Genomic DNA, 23,195 nt, shown 5'->3' with positions numbered 1-23,195 from the left:
CTCTACATAAAACTGCCTTTCCCGGTGGCATGGACTTGTCTCCCTTGCAGCTGTGAACCCTTTGTACATTTTCTGTCCCTGGCTCCTCCTGGGCAGACCTCAGCTGCTTTGTTACCATCCAGGGCAGCAGCACAGACAGAAATAGCACTTTCAAAGTGAGAAAAGAGAAAAATAGGATACATCTCAGTCACAGAAGAGGAAGCCTGAATCCCGAGGGTGGTCACAAAAGACCACCTGTTAATTAAGCCATGACCAGACGTGCCTGGCTGGGTCTTCCTGTCTTTCTTTTCCTCTGACTCCACGGACTGCATTTTCCCTTTACATTTTGCTTCTCTGTCTGGATTTCCTGGGTGAGTTGGTAAAGCACTTTAGTTTTCTGTGATTCTCTCCCACAGTGACCTTAAGACAGTGGTGTGTTGGTAAACTTTTAACAACCAGCTTCCAGGAAGAGAAGCCTTGACTGGCAGTGTTTGCCCATTTCTGTAGTGTAAATACTTTCACCATAGCTGATTTTAAGCTACTAATGTGATAACCCTGAAAATGGAGTTGGGCAGAGATGTGTAAGAGCACACAATTATATAGTATCTCCACCATATGAGTGAAATAGATGTAAATAACCTCAACATCATAGATCAATGATTGGCAAATTATGCCTGCTATTATGCAGCCCATGAGCTAAGATTGGTTTTTATCTTTTTAAAGCATTGTTAAAAAAAACAACATATGACAGACTGTCTTTGACCCTCAATGCCTAAAATATTTAGTATTTGTCCCTTTGCAGAAAAAGTTTGCTGACCCCTGGCATAGATAACAGTAAAATGTAGTAAAGTAACTGGAAAGTGGTGAATTTGGGATATATTCACTGTTGGATTTTTTTTTTTTTTAAGATTTTATTTATTTATTTGACAGAGAGAGACACAGCGAGAGAGGGAACACAAGCCCGGGGAGAGGCAGAGGGAGAGGGAGAAGCAGGCTTCCCGCGGAGCAGGGAGCCCGATGTGGGGCTCAATCCCAGGACCCCGGGATCATGACCTGAGCCGAAGGCAGACGCTTAACGACTGAGCCACCCAGGTGCCCCATTCACTCTTGGATTTTAATATCATTTATTTAATTGTTAATGTATATTATTTAATTTTTAAAATAATAGCCGTGTTTAACAACCAGCCACAAAGTTCCTCCAAATTTAATAGCTGGTTCTCATGATCCAGTAAGAGCTGACTTTAGCATACCACTGCCTCAAGGGTCATTGCTTCGGGGACCTCAAGTTTCTTTAATCCAATCTCTTCACCTTATAGGTGGGGAAACTGAGGCCCAAAGAGAATGATTTACTCAAGATCACTTGGCAAATTAGTGGCAGAGCCAAGTTTTCTGCTCCCCCCCCACCCCGTTATGTTGTATTTGGTCATTTGATGCTGTCTAACAAATACCTACGGTCCCTTTTTTTTTTTTTTTTAAAGATTTTATTTACCTATTTGACAGAGAGAGAGACAGCGAGAGCAGGAACACAGGCAGGGGCAGTGGGAGAGGGAGAAGCAGGCTTCCCGCTGAGCAGGGAGCCTGATGCGGGGCTCGATCCCAGGACCCCGGGATCATGACCCGAGCCGAAGGCAGATGCTTAACGACTGAGCCACCCAGGTGCCCCCTACGGTCCCTTTTTTATTGCTTTTACCTCTTAACTCCCTGATTTCCTCTGAAGTCTGAGCTGGCACTTGGCCCCATATGGTGCGCCCCAGCACTGCGCAGCCTGGGCCAGCACATGGAAGAACCGGTGCATGGACTTAACTGGGACCCCGTTCAGATTCACTGACTTACCGTTTTTGTGTTTACTTTGAGGATAAATATTCTTTTTCTCTCCTCCAGATTGTTACTCCCCTGGGTATTTTCTCAACTCCTGACTTTTCACCCAGTCTTGGTTTCTTCCGACAGGATGGGGTGTTCTTGTACCAGCCTCCTTGACCATCACCTCCCCTTTGGGGTTTGCACTGGGCACTCTTCTGCTAAGTCTTTATTCTCAGCAGACTGGGACCCTGTTTATTGTGAGAGAACCTGATGTTTTCTGAGGAGCTGAGACACAGGTTGGGGAGGGAGCAGAGGAAGCTGGGCCTGAGAAAGAGGAAAATGCTGGCTGGGGCTGCATCTCCCCACAACAGTGAGTTGAGTGAGGGGTTAGGATCCAGGCTGGAGAGAGGAGGGAGAGAAAAGCAAGGAGCAGAGACAAGCTCTGGGTTCGACAGCTTCCATAGTCCCACAAGGCTAGGCTAACCTCCTGTGCTTTAAGGGCATCAGTGATCTCTCTCTAGTAAGCTTATAATCAACTCCCACATACTTTGAGCTAGTCTAAGTGGATTCTTGCTCCTTGTGACCATTAAAACACTGGAAGTCTCAGAATCTTTATGGACTGGGACTAGCTGAGGCCCTGAGGGCAGGTGACCCAGTGAATGAGCAGGCACCTTTCCATCGGTGTCCCCTCGTTGTCCAGAAGCTAGGGCAAGGTTCCAGTTGCTTTCTGCTGTTTTCTCTTCCTCTTTTGCCAGAGTGGTTGAATGCCAAATGGTTGTTATAGCACAATTAATGTAGTCACAGGCAGGGGCAACCATAGATATTGGCCTGATTTTGATATATTCTAAGGTTCCAAAGAGAAAGTGATAAATTATAAAAGATTTCCTATAAATATAGAAGTAGAAAAATCTTAGTTTGAAGAAAGTTTTCATTTTATGTTTACTTCTGTAAAGCAAAACTGAATCTATTTGAATCAGCAGATCGAACAGATAATTTGGGAAAGCACATACATCTGGCATTAGAAAATCAGGGATTTGGGGTGCCTAGGTGGCTCAATCAATTAAGCATCCGACTCTTGATTTTGGCTCAGGTCATGATCTCAGGGTCTTGAGACTGAGCCCTGCGTCGGGCTCCGTGCTCAGTACAGAGCCTGCCTGAGATTCTCTCTCTCCCCCTCTGTCCTCAGTCACACTCACGTGTGCACTCTCTCTCTCTAAAAAAAAAAGAAAAAAATCAGGGTTATTATAAACCTATTTATTGTTAAGACATCATCATGGCACTAAAAAACACTTGTAAAGAAAAAAATATGCTCAGAACTCTATTTCCCTGCAATAATACTTTCATTTTGTCTGATTTTCTGCCTGTCCTTATTTACATAGATAAACTTTTGCATAGTTGTGTGTAAAATGATATACATACACATTTTTCAGTTATGAAAAGTTTCCATGTTTCTGTAATCTATGAAATTTTCATTTGTAATGGTCAAGTGATAGTGTTTCTAGTGGATTTATAACAGTTTGCTTAATTATTCTATAATTAGATATTTAGATTGCTTCCAATTTTTGGTGTCATTTTTAATAATTCAGTGAACTTTTTAAAAAAGATTTCATTTATTTTAGAGAGTGAGCAAGTGGGGTGAGGGGCAGAAGGAGAGGAAGAGAGAGAATCTCAAGCAGACTGTATGTGGGGCTCCATCCCAGGCCCCTGCGATCATGGCCTGAGCTGAAATCAAAAGTCGGATGTTCAACTGACTGAGCCATCCAGGTGACCCAGTGAACATTTTTTATATTTGATTTTAAGATCAAAATGCAAAATTCCTTAGCAAAAATCCCCTGGAGTGGGATTACTCGGTGATGAGGGAAGGCTGGTTCCAGAAGGAACACTGAATTTAGAGTCAGAGACCTGGGATTGATCTTTGATCTATTACCTGTGTGATCTTGGGCAAATTACTTCATGTCCGTAACCTACAGTTTTCTCACCTGTAAAGTTGATTTATGCTGTTTCATACCTCCTAGGATTTTAATGAGCATTGATGAGATATCAAGTATTAGCACATAGCATATTCAGATGAGTTAGTTGAAAGTGGATAGATGTTTTTATTCTTCTTGATCCATATCACCAAATTCTTTTTCAGAAGATAGAATCATCAGTGATATAAGAGTATATGCAACTTACCAGAATTGAATTTTATGATTTTAAAGGTCAAAGTAACAGGCAATATGATATTAACAGATACTTAGGGATATTCTGAAGTGTGCAAAAGAAATGCTTAGATACTAAAAAGTAAAAAAAAAAAAAAATTTACAACAGTAGGCAAAGCACAGCGTGGGATGAAATGACTGAAATAAGAGGAAGGATCAAAGAGACCAGGGTGGGGAGGGGCTGTGGCAGAGGAAGTCAGTACTTTTCTGATGCATCTCTAACCTTTGTCAGGTCAGCTTATGGGTGGGCCCCATTCAATATTTCCCTTTCCTTCTAGATGGGCAGTGCACAGTTCTCTCCCAGGGCCCTGGCAGATGCTCCCCAACTCAGTTCTTCCCTGCCCTCCACCCTTAGATGAGCAGATGTAGTGCAGGGAGGGAACAATGCCACATTGTAAGCCCAGCTGTCACAAACGGCTCCCTGCTTCCCTCCCCACCACAGAGGCCGCCCCCATGCTGCCAGAGCCTTCAGCCCACTCCTCTGCCCACTCAGGCTCAGCCCTGCCAGACCCCAGGGGCAAACAATGCCTGCTTGTGCTGAGGCACTGGTTTCCTTCTTGCAAGGAAACCGACCTCCCTTTGCAGAATAGCCTTTGGCCCATCTCTGACTTAGGAAGGTGGGGTTCTCTCTCTAAAGTCCTTGGCACTGGAAGAAGGGACATTCACTTCAGTTTCAAGGGATCTGGTGGAAGTGACTTGGGTCTATTCCTTCTTCTCATGTGGCTTAAAGTGGTCTTGACCATAAAATGAAGGAGAAACATCAGAACAACTATGGTGAGCCTCATGCTTCAGAACTGTTCTTCTGGAAAAGTCCATAGTCTCTACAGCAGTGGTCCTTATTGAGCACCCATACTGTGGGCTGAAGAAAACATCTCTGCATCAGGCAGTTGATTTAAAATCCAGTATAAAAACTTCCTGATATGGGAGGAGGATTTCTTCTACTTTCATGGTACTTGCTCTTCTATAAAGCTCGTTCTCTTCTATTTTCTTTGAGGGAGGCAGGAATATAAACAGGGAAACTGAGGCCCAGGGATGGAGAGTAGTTAATAAGTTTGGAACTGGGACTTCGGAATCTAGGTCATCAGTCTCCTGGGCAAAATTGTGTTCTTTTTACCACACCACACTGAGCTTAGGAAAAAGCATGGAGAGCGCAGGAAATGAGCAACTCCAGGGATGTAGAAGAGGGTCCCGGGGGTAAGCCTGGAGGGGCTCCGCGAACAGTAGAACTACCCTGGGTGGAGCTTGTGGAGTCGAAGCAACACAGGACTCAGATTTCTTCTGAGTTAGGTTTGCGCCAGAGTGTCTTTATGGTTTTCTGCAGTAGTCTCTGTCCCCAGGGTTCTTTGGCTTCTAGTAGGACTGAGAGGATTGCTCTGAGCTGAGCATTAGCGAGAAGCCGTGGACTGAGGGCAGCTGCTCAAAACTGGATTGTAATTGCTGGCGGATCTCAGATCATTCTGATTAGAGATTGATTGTCTCTGTTTTTCCCTTCCTATGGACCCTCAGTGTTTCTCCCTTCTCATCTGGGGTGATTGTTTTAAAAGGAAACCCCCTATTCAGTAGTTTTCCATGGCTCCCCGTTCCCTCAGGAAAAGTACAATCAATCCCTGCAGGATGACATACAAGGTCTTTTTTTTTTTTTTTAATTTTCCACAAAATATAGTTTATTGCAGTTGTTTTTGTTTCAGGATCCAATCAAAGATTATATATTACATATGGTTGTCATCTTTCTAGTTTCCTTTAATTTAGACTACCAAATGGATAAAGAAGATGTGGTCCTTATGTACACAGTAATATGGAATCTTACTCAGCCATCTGAAAGGATGAATACCCACCATTTGCATCGACATGGATGGGACTGGAGGAGATTATGCTAAGTGAAATAAGTCAAACTGAGAAAGACAATTACCACATGGTTTCACTTATTTGTAGAACATAAAGAATAGCATGGAGGACATTAGAACAAGGTCTTTCTGGGCCTGTGTTGGACCCTAGCCCCTGGCCCTCCTCCCCACTGCTTTTCCTCTGACTCCCACCCTGACCCTTTATACAGAACTTTATCAAGTTTCCTAAATGGAGTATGCTGTTTTATGCTTCCGTGCTTTTCTTCACGTTGTGCCGTCTGCCTGGAATGCCTTTCTTACCTTATTCCCCTGCAGAGCTTGTATGCATTCTTTAAGACCCAGCTCAGACAAATCTTTCTTCCTCAGTAGAGGGTCCACTAATCCCACTTCTGGTCTTTCTGCCACCACTGCCCCTATTACAGCACCGAGTACTCTGGTCATATCTCTCCCTCCCTCTAGACTGAGAGCTCTTGGAGGACAAGGATCAGGCCTGATTCATTTCGGTGTCCTTGGCACCAAGCAGGGTTCAGAAGGCTTGTTGAGTGATTGGTCAAGGGGTTTTCTCTGGACTTCTGGCACAAATTGCCTCTACTGGGCTCCAGTCCATGGCCACACGGTAGCTTGAGTATTCTTTTAAAAACATAGATGGCGCCATATTGCTCATCTGCTTAAAATTCCTCAGCAGTTTCTGTTGCATTCTGGGTAAAATCTTTATGACGGTGGCCCCTGGCTCGCTCTGATCTCACTGTGCATGTCACTAGAGCTACCCCGGGTGCTCTCAGTTCCTGGGCCATTTCTTCCTGCTTTTAGAACTTCACAGTACCGTTTCTTCAATCCAGAGTGCTCCTTCAGTTTGACATGCCCAAGCCAGCCTGGCTCTTTGTCAGCCCCCCTAGCCTGTGAGACGGCCGACCTCGGGTTCTGGGGCAGGAACTCTGTGCCCTGTGATTGCCTGTCACTAGTAAGGCTTACCTGGTGTGCCCGGGAGCTGGGGTGGTCACCACCCTCTAAAAGAGTGAGAAGGGGGCGCCTGGGTGGCTCAGTTGGTTAAGCGACTGCCTTCGGCTCAGGTCATGATCCTGGAGTCCCTGGATCGAGTCCCGCATCGGGCTCCCTGCTCGGCAGGGAGCCTGCTTCTCCCTCTGACCCTCCCCCCTCTCATGTGCTCTCTCTCTCTCTCTCTCATTCTCTCTGTCTCAAATAAATAAATAAAATCTTTAAAAAAAAAAAAAAAAAAATAAAAGAGTGAGAAGAAGAGAAACAAAGTGGTCTGGGCCCTTGAGGAGGCACAGCAGAGGAAAGAAAAGGAAAAAAGGTAGGAATCAGTCAGTCCGACTCTTATCAGATCTAAGTCCAAATTCTGGCTCCATACGCATTAGTTGTGGGATTTTGGACAAGTTACTTAGTCTCTCTAACCTTAGTTTTCTCACCTGTAAAATCGAGTTAATAATGGTTCTTGCCTCACAGTGTTGGAGTGTGTAGTGAAGTTTAGCACGGTGCCTGCTGCATAAGTCCCCAACTTTATTTATAATTAATGTATTAGAAACACTGTGTGGATAAATATATAAGCATTTATTCAAAATCACTTCAGAATCTCTCTTTCCCCCTCTTCTTCCTTTCTGTCTCTCCTCTCCCTTCCTCTGTCCTTCTCTTTTATGTTTTCCCTTCCCTTCCCTTCCCTTCCCTATATTATGTCAGGTACCTACTGCGGTAGGAATGTGTGTTTTGTTTTCTTTTCTTGCCCACATCCCTGGGTGAACTTTGAATTTGTCTATATGACTTAGCCTCAAATGACAGACCCAGCAAATCTGAGGAGGTGAGGGATGGTGGGGGGTGGCTAAAAAGCTTCTGGGGATGAAAAGGTTTCAGCTGGGCCTGCCTCCCCTGATCTCTCCCCTCCACCCATGGCCCAGCAGGAAGTCTCCACTTGTGATATGAAAATGCCCTTTCAACAGCACCAGTGTGGAAGCTCAGATGTTTGTAACAGTTGCTTAATTCCAGGAACAGAGATATATTTTGCCAAGTTGTGATCCCACCGGGCTTCTGAGCAGTCTGAACTTGGAATGAAATCCAAACCGCGAAGTCTTAAACTCTTGAAACTGAAGATAAAAAAGGGTGGGGTGGAGTGATATCCAGGTTCAAAGAAAAAAGCTTCACGAGGATCCTGGATGAAGGAGTTGATCTAAAATATAATCATCCAAAAATAATAATCTGAAGGTTTCCTTTAGTAGAATCAGAGACCTATTGGTAAAACTTCCTTTATAACAGATGCACAAAAAGGTAGTGTGGGGGAATGGTTCTCCTTTCCAGAGCATTCAATCAGGAGTTGTTTTGTGATGTCACCTGCTAAGAGAAAATGTTTTTCTTTTTTGACTAGGGAAGATCATCTATGGCAAATGGATTTATAAGTTTGAATCCCAGTTATATTGCTTACATTTTAAAGGTGTAATTCACAATTATCCTGTTCCAAGGCAGAGAGGCCTTAAAATGAGTGAGACCAAAGACTATTAGCATAGCTCAAAGCAGATTGGCAGTTCATAAACAAACTGGGATTATGAAGGGTAGTTACTCTGATGTGGTATTTCCTACTCCTTCTTCAGGATGCAGGTCAGATTTTAGCTTCTCTGTAAAATGTTCCTATTCCTTTTCCCCTCAGCCTGTGTCCGCCCACTTCCCCTGGCCTATTTCCCTCCTTACCCCTACCAGCTGCCTCCTGCCTCAAGTCTGTGGCCCTCCACTACACCTGCTGGTCACGCCCCCTGCCTCAGTCTGCTGTCGTCAGGACCCCCTCACAAAGCCTGAAATCTTTGGGGAAAGGGTGTGGGGTGGGGGAGTGGTAGGTAGTCCAAGGTGATGGGTGTTTCTCCATTCGATTCCACTCTGAGTTGGAGGGGGGTCTTAGTCTACCTGCCTGCTTATGGGGAGGAATAAGAGATATGGTCCCTGCACCAGTCCCTGGGGGGATTGCTGGCTAGGATAGGAGTCTGGAAGCTCTAGAAGGAAGAACTGTACATGCAGAGCCTGTGTCAGGGATCAGACTTGGCTTAGCCAGCTTTACCAGTCCTGTAGTAGAGAAGGAGAGGTTGCAGGAGACAGTTCTGCTGGCCTGAGTTGACTTAGACTGTAGGTGTGGTGAGGCCTGGGACCTTAAGGAAGGGTACCTGGGTGAAGAGAGGTCTCAGCAAGGTGGGATGCATGAGGTTATGTTGGGTTTTTTTTTGTCTTTTTCATTTTAATTTATTGTGTTTTCTGATTTCAAACTTTTTTTTATATGAGTATAGTTGACGCACAATGTTGCGTTAGTGTTGGGTATAGAACATAGTGATTCCACATCTCTATATGTTATGCTATGCGCATCACAAGTGTAGCTACCATCTGTCACTGTACAATGCTGTTATAATATCGATGATATTCCCTAGGCTGGGCCTTTCATCCCCGTGACTTATTCAGTCCATAACTGGAAGCCCGTATCTCCCACTCCCTGTCACCCGTTTTGCCCATCCCTCCACCCTCCTTCCCTCTGGCAACCATCAGCTTGTTCTCTGTATTTATAGGTCTGATTCTGCTTTTTGTTTGTTTATTTGTTTTATTTTTAGATTCCACATGTGAGTGAAATCACATGGTATTTGTCCTTCTCAGTCTGACTTACTTCACTTAGCATAATACCCTTGTGAGTTTATGGTTTAAGTTCTGTCATGGCTGCCCCGGAAGTTGGGCCCATGAACCTAACTTGATCGGACTAGAAGAAGCTTCCAGTAGGAAACTAAAACCCTAGAGCTTCATGGGGTGGCAGGCTTAGTATGAGGCAATAGAGGGAGAAGCTTACACCCCTGAGGCTGGACCCTTCCTGCTTTCTGGCTCTGGATTCAAGAACCATCCATGGTTAATTCCAACACAGGCCCATCGGTGAAGTCCTCAGCTCTCTCCTCCAGGAAGCCTAAAGTCTGGCCTGGACTGAGAAGGAGAGGAATGCACACTCTCTGGGCTAGGAGATGTGCCTTTAAGAAAGGACTCCAGTGTGAGGCTTTTATGGTAGTACCCAAAATGGTGGTTTTAAAACAAGTTTGCATTTTACTTGACACTACCCTTCTAAAAGCGGAGCCTAGAAAAAAAATAAAAATAAAAAAAAAATAAAAGCGGAGCCTAAACTCCTTTTGAATATGGGCTGTCCTTTAGACTCACTTCCAATTAATGGGATGTGCCAGAGGGGATGGTACATGACTTCTGAGGCTAGGTTTGAAAAAGCGATACAACTTCTTGGAACCCAAACCACCATGTTGTAGGGAGGCCCAGGCCGCAAGGAGAAGCTCTGTGTGGGTATTGGAGCTGATACAACCAACTAAAGTCTCAGCTAACAGGCAGCTTCCATTGCCAGACATTAAATGAGAGAGCCTTCAGATATAATGAGATGAGCCCCCAGCTGTTGGCCCTGCCCAGCTGATTTCACCTCCCACTCCCATGCCCTGCCCAAATTGCAGATTCATGAAAGAAATAAATGTTGCATTGTTTTAAGTCACGAAGTTTTGGGGTAGTTTGTTACATAGCAATAGGTACGTAGAACACACAATGCCAGAGTTGTCTGGCTTCTGTCATTTGTTAGACATGTAGGTATGTTGTCTTCTGTCCCCCAGCAGAAGAATGGTTCAGTAAATCATGTTACATTCAAAATGCAGAATGTCATGTGGCCATTAAAAATGCCATTTTTGAAGAATTTCTAATGATTTGAGAAAACGCTCTTTTCATAGTATTGAATTAAAAAATCTAAGTGAAACATTGCATGCGTGATAGAATCCCAATTCTGTTTTAAAAACATGTACATAGGAAAAGAACTAAAATGGAACACACAGATAGGATGAAGTGGGATCATATCTTTAATTTTTATCCATTTCCAATTTTCTGTAATACATATATTCTGTTCTTATAATGAGAAAAGATGGTTACACTAAAAGAGATGATCTATGCCTTTCTTTTTTTGTCACACTAAACATGGTGTCATTTTCTCATCTTTAATTTCTAGTTTCCAACTTTGCCTAGGGGGAGATTTCATATTCATTCCAGGAAACCATTACAAATAGATAACAGTAATTGAAGAACTAGTTTCATCAAAACAAATGTAGATTGAGTTTTCATCAGATTTTCAAAAAAATTAGTCCTTTCATTTCTTCCTTCTCCTCTTCTGTCTTCTTCTCTTCTTCTATAAGCATGACTGAACCATGTTGCATCCCACTGAGTGTCAAAGTCTTCTCAAAACTTCACGCTTTCTGAACACTCTCCTGGAGCTGTCTCTGTGCTGCTCTGATTCCCATTCCCAAACTTATGATTTCTCTCTCTCTCAGGAGCAAGAAATATCTTTTTGGAACTGTGTCTCTAAAAGGCACACATGCTGTGCAAAATTAGTCTCCAGATGAAAGCTTTCTCCCTCCCCCCCCCCCCCCCCCCCCCCCCCCCGCCCCGTAGCCCTAACTCAGCATTGTAATCCAGGAGATAGTAAATGAGTCAAATCATGTTAGATTTGGAAGAAACCCCATAGATGATCTGATTCTACCTCTTTCTTCCAAAGAGAGGGAAATCCGGTTGTATTCCCAAGATCACAACATGAATGATAACAAACCAGCAGTAGGGCCAAGTTTTTCTGACTGGAGACAGCAGAGCCTGGTGGAAAGAGTGAGGCTGTTGGTACCAGACATGTTTGGGTTCAAGCCTTTGCTCTGTCAGTTACTGACTGTAAAGTTGGGCAAAGTTATAAATCTCTCCAAGCCTCAGTTTCCCCATCTGTAAAGTGAGGAGAATAGCATGTACCTTGAGGAACGGCTGTGATGTTAGAAATACTACATCTTCCCTTCATATGATCAAAAGACGAAGTGGCTCTTGCTGGGTTTTATCTGAGCGCATAATTTCTTCAGAGGAATCAATTCAAGGATCACTGATACAGACACATATAGTCCCAAGAAACAAATATAGGCATTTTCAAAGTCCACAGCTTTAAACACCTGAGTTAACAAATATCTTTCCTAGGCCAACAGAACCCTCCTCCCAATCCAACCACTTTGCATCTTACCACCTGGTGGCTTGTCATTGCCCTTCAGCTCATTTGCACCCTGAGCTAAATCCATCATTCTTCTCCTACTGTCCATGGTTTCCTTTACTTCTGACCCATTTTTAAATATTCTTTTCCTTTTTCTATATCTTCTAACACATATCAGTTGCCTCAGAAAAATCTCTCTTTATTTTATCCATAAATTTAAAACCTCCCTAAGTCTTGGAAGACATGTATGAAAATACTTATGGTCATGATTCACTTGTGTGCAGGAAAATGAAATCCACATGCTTTTTTTTTTTTAGTGCTATTAGATTGTAATAAAACATGATTAAAAATGAAATAACATTTTTCATCCATCAGATTGGCAAGAATAACAGACATATTATCTATTGTTTGGGTAAAGGTGAGGAGAAATTTATGTACTATTATGTTAATGGTAATTAATATATATAAAGTATAGTATGCACTATTATCTTGCATCAATAAGTGATTATTGATGTAGCCCTTTTGGAGAACATTTTGGCTCTATTTGTTAAAGTAAAAAATGTATTTATCCTTTATTTGGATAAATGAACAAAGAGGCATGTCCCAGAATATTTACTAAAGCATCATTATTATTTTTTTTAAGTAGGCTTCACACTCAGTGTGGAGCCCAATGTGGGGCTTGAACTTACAACCCTGAGATTAAGACCTGAGCTGGGATCAAGAGTCATATGCTTAACTGACTAAGCCGCCCAGGCACCCCTAAAATATTTATAGTAAAAAATAAAACACAAATGTTTTTTTGTAGGGAAATGATTAAATGAATTATGGTTCATTCATTTTATGGAATACTCTGAAGCAGTTAAAAAATAAATGTATCTATGTTTGCCAACATGGAAAGGTCTCTAAGACATAGGGTTATGTGAAAAGCACAAGTTGATGAACAATATATATGGTATGATACTATTATGTAATAGGTAATCACATAAAAAAGATGTGGAAAGATATGCTTCAAATGGGTAGAGTGTTTATTTTTGGAGAGGAAAGTGGTTTGTTTTGGGAAAAAATTTTAAATAATTAGGATGTTTTTACTTGTAAAATTTAAAGAACAACACTTTAAATATGACTAAAAAACATAAAAACTCCCCATGTGATTTTGATGTTCATACAGGTTTTGAGACCAAAATATGTAATCTTTTGCTGTGTAACAAATTACCTCAAAATTTAGCAGTTTAATGTAACACACATCTGTTATGTAATACTTTTTTTGAGCCAGGAATCCAGGTATGGCTTACCTAGACCTTCTGCTTTAGGATCTCTCAAAAGGCTGCTCTTAAGGTGTTTTCTGGGGCTATGATCTCATTCCACTGGTCTATTGGGAAAGGCTCTGCTTTTAAGATCACTCACATGGTTTTTTGGCAGAATTCAATCTCTCCTAGGCTGTTGGATTGAGAGCTTCAGTTAGTTCTTCACGGCTATTAGCCAAAGGCCACTCTCATTTCCTTGCCACGTGAGCCTTCCCAGTGTGGCAGTTTGCTTCATCAAAGTGTGTTAGCTGAGAGGGCAATAGAGAGAGGCCAGCAAGATGGAAGTCAGTCTTTTGCAACCTACTCCTGGAAATGACATTCCATCACTTTGCCATAGTCTGTTCATTAGAAGCAATTCACTAGGTCCAGCCAACACTAAAGAGGGAGCGGATTACACAATGGCATGACTACCAGGAAGGGAGATCACTGAGCGCTACATAAGATCCTGCTTACCACAGAAATCACTGGCTTGGGGCGCCTGGGTGGCTTAGTTGGTTAAGCATCTGTCTTCGGCTCAGGTCATGATCCAAGGGTCCTGGGATCGAGCCCCACATCGGGCTTCCTGCTTGGCAGGAAGCCTGCTTCTCCTTCTCCCACTCCCCCTGCTTGTCTTCCCTCTCTCGCTGTGTCTCTCTCTGTCAAATAAATAAAATCTAAAAAAAAAGAAAGAAAAAGAAACCACTGGCTTAGGTAATTAAGAAAAAAAATCTAAAAATGAACTTGTTTTTGTCAACCACCATCATTCAGATTTTAAATTTGCATATTCAATTGCATTTCTACTTTAATTATAATAATTACTTAAACATTTTTATACCTTAATGTATTTCTTAAACAATATCTCATAGTGGTTAAATATACGTTTATGGACCAGCCTAGGAACTCTATCATCATCTAGGTCAGAGTTTCTATGGGAAAATTCGTTTGAATTCTGTACAGCACTTCCACACATTGTGGGGACATCATTCACTTCTAAACTGAGGCCATAGGACCACTCAATCTAGAAATTAAAATGGCCAATATATCTTCAAATCTCTTTCTCACTTCAGAATTTGCTTGTGTTTCAGTTCACATTGCTGTATAAATACCATCCCAAAACTTAATGGCTTAAAACAACCACCATTTTATTATTGTTCATGAGTTGGTGGTTAACTGCAGTCAGCTATTCTCACCAGATGGCTGGCGCTGGATGGTGTAGGATGACCTCACTCACATGTCTGGTGGCTGGCAAACTGGTTGTTTAGCTGGGACAGCTCTTCTCTATTCTGTGTGGTCTCTCATTCCTCAGGAAGCTAACCTGGGCTTCTGCATATGGTAGTCTGAGGGCAAATCTCATTGGTCAAGGCAAGTTACACGGCCAAGCCTGGAGTCATTATGGGAGGGGACTGCTGAAGGGGAGGCCTGAGTGACCAGGGGCCATTACTGAACATTCCTGCCACAGTGTCAGAAGTTTTCAAAATCTCTTGTCACTTTCTTGTTCCATACTATTTTGTTAAACATAGCCACCAAAGGGTATGAATCTTGCCAACCAGTAAAGAAGTCGCTACACTTTTGGGTCTCACTAGGGAATGTATCTCAGTGAGAGCTGATCTAGTCCTTGTCCAGAGCTAGTCCAGGGCTGTTGCAGTTTGAGGAAGTAATTTTTTTTTTTTTAAAGATTTTATTTATTTATTTGACAGAGAGTGAGTGCACGCACAAGCAGGGGGATTGGCAGGCAGAGAGAGAAGGAGAAGCAGGCTTTCTGCTGAGCGGGGAGCCCAATGTGGGGCTCAATCCCAGGACACTGGGACCATGACCTGAGCCAAAGGCAGACACTTAACCAACTGAGCCACCCAGGTGCCCTGAGGAAGTAAATTTGAATGACATTTCTTCCATTCATCCGTGTACTCTAAGCTCTATCCTCATAGCATTGAAAACCAGTCAGCATCAACATGCATACCTGGACTGCAATAACTCAGCCACCTGTAAGGAAAAAGCATCACCAAGTAAGAGCTTAATGTCATGCCCTTGACTTTTATTCATGGTCAATATGAGAAATGACCGTTGGAAGAAATCTGTATATCTTTTAGAATCAATGTGGAGGATGCTATTGGGAATGATTTTCAGTGTCCCTCATATGAAGTGCCAAATGATAAATTCCTTCCAGAATTTAGTGTCAGGAAAGTGCTTATCTCACCTGAAAAAGGGTAATCAATCAGTCTTCCTTTATAAGGCAATAAGAGTCCGTAACCTTTCTTTTTTTTGGCTTTGGATGGTAGAAATAACTAAAGTTAAATGTAATGTTTTATTATAGTAACTCTATTAGCCCCATGGCTAATGGCTTTTGATACATTTATTTCCCTCTTTCTCTTTACCAGATGATATCTTTCTATTTTAATCCTAATTTTTGAGGAAGTGTTTTGGGGATAAAATTACAAATACATGAATAAACAGATAATATTAAGCAATCTCAGTTTTGCTGCTAACAAGTTGTGTAATCACTTAAAGATTTATTTATTTGAGAGAGAGAGTGCAAGTGGAGGGAGGGGCAGAGGGAGAGAGAGAGAGAGAGAGAGACAGAGAGAGAGACAGAGAGAGAGAATCTCAAGCAGACTCTACACTGAGCATGGAGCTCCACAGGGAGCTTGATCTCATGACCCTGAGATCATGACCTGAGCCGAAACCAAGAGTTGGTTGCTTAATTGACTGAGCCACCCAGGCGCCCCAGGTTGTGCAATCATTTAAAAAATAATCATCACATGATTATTTAAAATATAATTTCCCTTTTGCAGATATGACCAAGCTAAGATTGGACCAAATGATCTTTAAAGTCCCTTTGGCTCTTAATAAGTCCCAAACTCTTTCTCCTGTGACTCTTCCATTTGAGCATTTTATATTTTATGATTTATTCCAGCTATTAAATGTCTTAAATGGCTTAGTAGAAAAAGGTAAATACAGACCTCTTTCAGTGTGGTTTAAAATTTTTTCAAATATTGTGAGTTTGGCAAAAAGTGATGGATATTGGCAAGCCTTTGTCCCTTGTTGCTAAGATCCAGATGTACAGTGTTTCTATGGAAGTGTAAAGCACATGGCACTGATTCATAGTATAGCTCATCCACAGTGTTCGTCAAAACGCACTTGACACCTATGAAACCTCTATGACTTGACATATAAAAAGCTTTAAGTTGGATTTGCTTTTAAAAATAATGTAGATGCTAAAAGTTACCAAAAGGCAACCATTGACTCTCAAGTGCTCTTAAATTTCAACCACTTTCCTAATGGTAATTAGGGGATAATTTAGTTTTTAGACACTACTCTGGGATTCTGTGGTTTAGACTGGCTGATTTTTTTATAGAAAACTTTATTTTTAAAGATTTTATTTATTTGAGAGAGAGAGAGAGAGAGTGGTGCAGGGAGAAGCAGAGGGAGAGGGACAAGCAGACTCTGTGCTGAGTGCGGAGCCCAAAGTGGGGCTCAATCTCAGGACCCTGAGATCATGACCTGAACTGAAACCAAAAGTTGGAGGCTTAACTGACTGAGCCACCCAGGCTTCCCCAGGAGACTTTTTAAAAAGAGACTTTGGATTGGAGTTTCTTATGAAAGCCCATTAGAACATAATATGATATTCCTGTACGATTTGTTAATTGCTGCTATAGAAGCATAAGGAAGCATGAATATTTGAATGTGCTGCAGCCTCATGGTTTCATGGTTAAGAGATTAGTTATGGATATCAAACCCCACCTCTGCCTCTCTCTCTCTGTGACCCTGGCAGGTTACTTTTCTAAGCTTAGTTCCCTAAGTTTTAAAAGAGTGGCCATAACTATACCAGTTGTAGAAGTGTAAGTAGGAAATGTGTGTAGGCCACTTAGCACAGTACCTGGCACTATCTACATTAGCTATTATTAATGTTAAATTACATAGGATTAGGCCTATTTTTTCCCCCTTTGTCTCCCTCTTTATGTGAAAAGGTTTTATTGAGATTGAAATGAACTGAGTGAATTTAGGATTGCTGATAGTCCCATTATCATATATGTGTAAAAGGAGCCAGAAGATCTGGCCTTCCTTCTGTCTTGATTCCTTCCCGGTGATGTTACGTTGAACAGACAAGTTTCTTCACTTCTCTGAACTCCACTTTTCAAAGCATAATGTTGGTTTTCCTGCCAGTCTGACGGGTATGTGAAGCACAGGGCTCCCCATTGAGTCACCAACCTAGTATGACTTTTCATGAATACGCCAGCAAAACTCTGATAGCAAGACTTGCCTAAGATAATGGTTCCTGAGGGTCCCACATGGGGTTCTCAGCTGGGAGGTATTTGGAAAATGTTTGGGATTGCTTTGATTGTCACGGAGACAAAGGGTGTTGCCCATAATTAACAGGCAGGGGGCAGGGATTCTAATTGTACTGCGGTACATGAGATAGTCCTGCACAGTGGAGAATTGTTCTGCCCCAAAGATCACTGGCATCCACGCTGAGAAATGTTGGGTTTGAGGGCTAAGAGAGGGGTCCCTGGTTCAGCATCATAAGGTTCAGTTGAGGTGTGGATAGTGGTGCCTCTGAAGGGCGAAGACTGTTGAGGTTCAAGGATGTCTTTGTGGGTGCTGCCTTTTCCAAGATTTCACTAACAGCATGGATACTGAGTCATGTCCTTAAAGCACTATACAGTAATAGCTGGCTTTCCTAGTTACATGGTTTCCTTGCTCTTCCATGCTGGCCATGCTCACCACGCAGGGCCTTTGCATTGGCTGCAACTTTTGTTGAGAGCACTGCCTTGGGCCGCTCCACCTTACTTGCTTTGCACCAGTGAGGTCTACTCTAACCACCCAATCTAAAATTAAGCTCTACCCAAAACTCCTGAGTCCTCTCATTCTGCCTTTCCCCCCCCCCCCCATAGTACTTAACATCTTCTGTAATATTATATTACCTATGTTGATCATGTTTGTTTTTCATTTTCTGTCTTCCTGCCACTAGAATGTAAGCTCCACAGGCAGGTGTGTGTGTATGAGAGAGAGACAGAGTTTAATTCACAAATGTATTCTAAGCCCTTTATCCAGTGCCTGGCACAGAATGAGTGCTCCATAGATATCTTTGAGTGCATATATGAATGAATGAATACCATTGAAAAGAGCTAGAAAATATGATGGCATGGAAGGTCTGGGTCCCAAACACAATAGCAAGAGGAAAAAGATTTTTAAAAAGGCATAAATTTGAGAAATACGCAGGGCCTGTGTGAGAAAACTATGACATGTTATAGAGAGGCATGAAAGACTGGAGTAAATGAGATATTCTCTGATTACTTGATTTGAGGATTTTCTAATAAAAAAAGAAGCCTATAACTAATAAATTTTTTAAAAAAGATTTTATTCATGTATTTGACAGAGCACAAGCAGAGGGAGCAGCAGAGGGAGAGGGAGAAACAGGCTCCCCGCGGAGCAGGGAGCCCGATGCGGGGCTCGATCCTGGGGCTCTGAGATCATGACCTGAGCCGAGGCAGATGCTTAACCAACTGAGACACCCAGGCACCCCTTTAATAAAATTTTGATTAAAAAAATGAGTTTTTTTGAATTGACAAAAATGGTTCTCAAATATTTTGGGAAAGTAAATGTGAGAAAAGCTCAGAAATGTAAAAAGAGTAACAAGGAGAGGCATACCCTAGTTTTACTGAAACCATTTATAAAATAATTAAAAGGTGCAGGAGTAATCAGGCAGAGCAATGGAACAGAATAGAAGCCTCAGAAAAAGACACAAGTATGTATACAGATTTGGAGTGGGATAAAGGTAGTATTTTGAATTTTTGAATTACTAGGGAAAAGTAGAAATAACATTTATTGAGCATTATCTATTATCTGTGTTATTTACTTCTTGCCACGGAAGGCATGCACTATCATTACCCATTTTTTACAGACAAGGTAAGGAGGTTTAGGTGCAGTCACTGCTGGGCCTGAAGTCCCCTGGTTTGTACATTGCAGAGTTGGGTTTGAACCTGACACCAAAGTTCATACCCTTAACCTCTGTCTTACATGAATAAAAGATACTGGCTAAATGACTTGGAAAAAAGAGTCACACACAGATTTAAATGTAGAGAATGAAAATGTAGCAAAGACTTAGCTTTAGGGAATTTTTACAAAATATTTTTACAATAAAAATTTGAAACCACAGGAGGGGAAAGATGGCGGAGGAGTAGGGGACCCTATTTCAACTGGTCCCCGGAATTGAGCTGGATAACTACCAGACCACTCTGAGCACCCACGAAACCAGCCTGAGATGTAAGAAGATCTGGATCTCTACAAACAATATCGCAGGCAGTTGGTTTTGAGGTACGAATTGGAGAGCGGTGATCCTGCGGGCAGATATCGGAGGATAAACGGCGGCGGGAGGGTGCCTGGACGTGGGGATCCTACACTGCCGGTGAGTGACAGCCTCGCGGGCTGCGGACAGGCACAGACTCGCAGACCGGTATCGTCGGGAAAGGACTTTAGGGCAGCCCCCGGGGTGGAAAACCAGACCGGCGGGGTCACGTGCACACGAACTGCAGCCCCCCCTCCCCCCAGAAACCGGAGCGACGGTCGCGCACGCGAACTGCAGCCTCCGAGATGGAAACCCGGTGCGCCGGGTCCCGCTGGTGAACTGCAACCCCAAGGGGTGGAAACCCCCAGCGGCGGAGTCGCACGCACGCGAACTGCAGTCCCCGGGACAGAACCCCAAGCGGCGGAGTCGAGCGCGCCTGAACTGGGAGCGGCTGGCGGTTTTAGAAGCACAAAGGGCAGAGACGTGCCCCGACCTGGAGGCAGGACGGGGAGCGCTGCGGAGGGGCGCACAACCCAGGACGCTGCAGTTTATAGCAGCACGGACAGAAACAGAGATGGTGTGGCCTGGAGAGCTCACTGAAGAACAGACTGAGGTCTCTCTGCTCTGAGGCAGAGGGTTGGAAACGTCTCTTCTGCTCTGACTCGCGGAAGAGACGCGGAAAGCCGCCAGGGAAAGGCGCCAGAGAACAAAAGCCCCAAAGACTGATTCCCACTGAGCCCATCCTCTGCCACAGGGGCGCAGGGCAACTCCGCCGGAACAGGGTTGCCTGAGTAACAGCGCAGCAGGCCCCTCCCGCAGAAGACAGGCTGGGAAAACAAGAGGCCAGCAACCCTATGGTCCCAAGAAAACAGGTGCATCTTGCTTGGGTTCTGGTCAATAATTTCGACTCTATACATTGCCTCAAACACCCATCAACAGAATGACTAGGAGGAGGAGCCCCCAAAACAGAAAAGACTCAGAGATTATGACTTATGCTGCAGATTTACAAATGGATGCAGATATAACCAAGATGTCGGAGATGGCATTCAGGCTAGCAATTGTGAAGACAATGGCTAGAATGGAGAAATCAATTAATGGCAACATAGAGTCTCTAAGGGGAGAAATAAAAGGTGAATTGGCAGAACTTAAAAATGCTATCAGTGAGATCCAATCCAATCTAGATAATCTAACAGCTAGGGTAACTGAGACAGAAGAGAGAATAAGCGATCTGGAAGACAGTATAATAGATAAAAAGGGAAAAACAACTCAGAATCCATGAAAATAGAATCAGAGAAATAAGTGACACCATGAGGCGTTCCAATGTCAGAATAATTGGAATCCCGGAGGGAGTGGAGAGAGAGAGAGGGCTAGAAGATGTATTTGAGCAAATCGTAGCTGAGAACTCCCCTAATCTGGGGAATGAAACAAACATTCGAGTCCTAGAGGCAGAGAGGACCCCTCCTAAGATCAAGGAAAACAGGCCAACACCCCGGCATGTAATAGTAAAACTTGCAAATCTTAGAACCAAGGAAACCATCTTAAGGGCAGTTAGGGGGAAGACATTCCTTACGTACAGAGGGAGGAACATCAGAATAACGTCAGACCTATCCACAGAGACCTGGCAAGCCAGAAAGGCCTGGCAAGACATATTCAGAGTACGAAATGAGAAGAACATGCAGCCAAGAATACTTTATCCGGCAAGGCTTTCATTTAGAATGGATGGAGAGATGCAGAGCTTCCACGACCGGCAGAAGTTGAAAGAATATGTGACCACTAAGCCGGCCCTGCAAGAAATATTAAGGGGGGTTCTATAAAAGGAGAAAGACCCCAAGAGTGATCTACAACAGAAATTTACAGGGACAATCTAGAAAAACAACGTCTTCACAGGCAACATGATGACAATTAATTCATATCTTTCAATAATCACTCTCAACGTGAATGGCCTAAACGCTCCCATAAAACAGCACAGGGTTGCAGATTGGATAAAAAGACAGGACCCATCCATATGCTGTCTACAAGAGACTCATTTTGAACCTAAAGATACATCCAGACTGAAAGTGAAGGGATGGAGATCCATCTTCCATGCCAGCGGACCTCAAAAGAAAGCTGGGCTAGCAATTCTTATATCAGACAAATTAGATTTTAAACTAAAGTCTGTAATAAGAGATACAGAAGGACACTATATCATTCTTAAAGGGTCTATCCAACAAGAAGATCTAACAATTGTAAATATCTATGCCCCCAACATGGGAGCAGCCATATACATAAGCCAACTGTTAACCAAAATAAAGAGTCATATTGATAACAATACGTTAATTGTAGGAGACCTCAATACTCCACTCTCAGCAATGGACAGATCATCTAAGCAGAAAATCAACAAGGAAACAAGAGCTTTGAATGATACATTGGACCAGATGGCTCATAGATATTTACAGAACATTCCACCCTAAAACAACAGAATACTCATTCTTCTCGAGCGCACATGGAACTTTCTCCAGAATAGACCATATACTGGGTCACAAATCAGGTCTCAACCGATACCAAAAGATTGATATTATTCCCTGCATATTCTCAGACCACAATGCTCTAAAACTGGAACTCAATCACAAGAAAAAATTTGGCAGAAATTCAAACACTTGGAAGCTAAAGACCACTCTGCTCAAGAATGTTTGGGTCAACCAAGAAATCAAAGAAGAACTTAAATAGTTCATGGAAATCAATGAGAACGAAAACACATCAGTCCAAAACCTATGGGATACTGCAAAGGCGGTCCTAAGGGTGAAATACATAGCCATCCAAGCCTCACTCAAAAAAATAGAAAAATCCCGAATTCACCAACTAACTCTACACCTTAAAGAACTAGAAAAAAAGCAACAAACGACGCCTAAGCCATGCATTAGAAGAGAAATAATTAAAATTAGAGCAGAAATCAATGAATTAGAAACCAGAAACAGTAGATCAGATCAACGAAACTAGAAGTTGGTTCTTTGAAAGAATTAATAAGATTGATAAACCACTGGCCAGACTTATCCAAAAGAAGAGAGAAAGGACCCAAATTAATAAAATTATGAATGAAAGGGGAGAGATCACGACTAACACCAAGGAAATAGAAACAATTATTAGAAATTATTATCAACAACTATATGCCAATAAACTGAGCAATCTGGATGAAATGGAGGCCTTCCTGGAAACCTATAAGCTGCCAAGACTGAAACAGGAAGAAATTGACAACCTGAATAGGCCAATAACCAGTAACGAGATTGAAGCCGTGATCAAAAACCTCCCAAAAAACAAGAGTCCAGGGCCTGATGGATTCCCTGGGGAATTCTACCAAACATTCAAAGAAGAAATAATACCTATTCTACTGAAGCTGTTTCAAAAAATAGAAACAGAAGGAAAACTTCCAGACTCATTCTATGAGGCCAGCATTACCTTAATCCCCAAACCAGGCAAAGACCCCATCAAAAAGGAGAATTTCAGACCGATATCCCTGATGAATATGGATTCCAAAATCCTCAACAAAATCCTAGCTAATAGGATCCAACAATACATTAAAAGGATCATCCACCACGACCAAGTGGGATTTATCCCCGGGATGCAAGGGTGGTTCAACATTCACAAATCAATCAATGTGATAGAACACATTAATAAGAGGAGGGAGAAGAACCATATGGTCCTCTCAATTGATGCAGAAAAAGCATTTGACAAAATAAAACATCCTTTCCTGATTAAAACTCTCCAGAGCATAGGGATAGAGGGAACATTCCTCAAGCTCATAAA

This window comes from Phoca vitulina, unplaced genomic scaffold (genome assembly GCF_004348235.1).
Source record: "Phoca vitulina isolate PV1807 unplaced genomic scaffold, GSC_HSeal_1.0 scaffold21, whole genome shotgun sequence".
Lineage (NCBI taxonomy): Eukaryota > Metazoa > Chordata > Mammalia > Carnivora > Phocidae > Phoca > Phoca vitulina.
The sequence above is the reverse complement of the archived record's forward strand: the minus strand, read 5'-3'. Positions refer to the sequence as shown.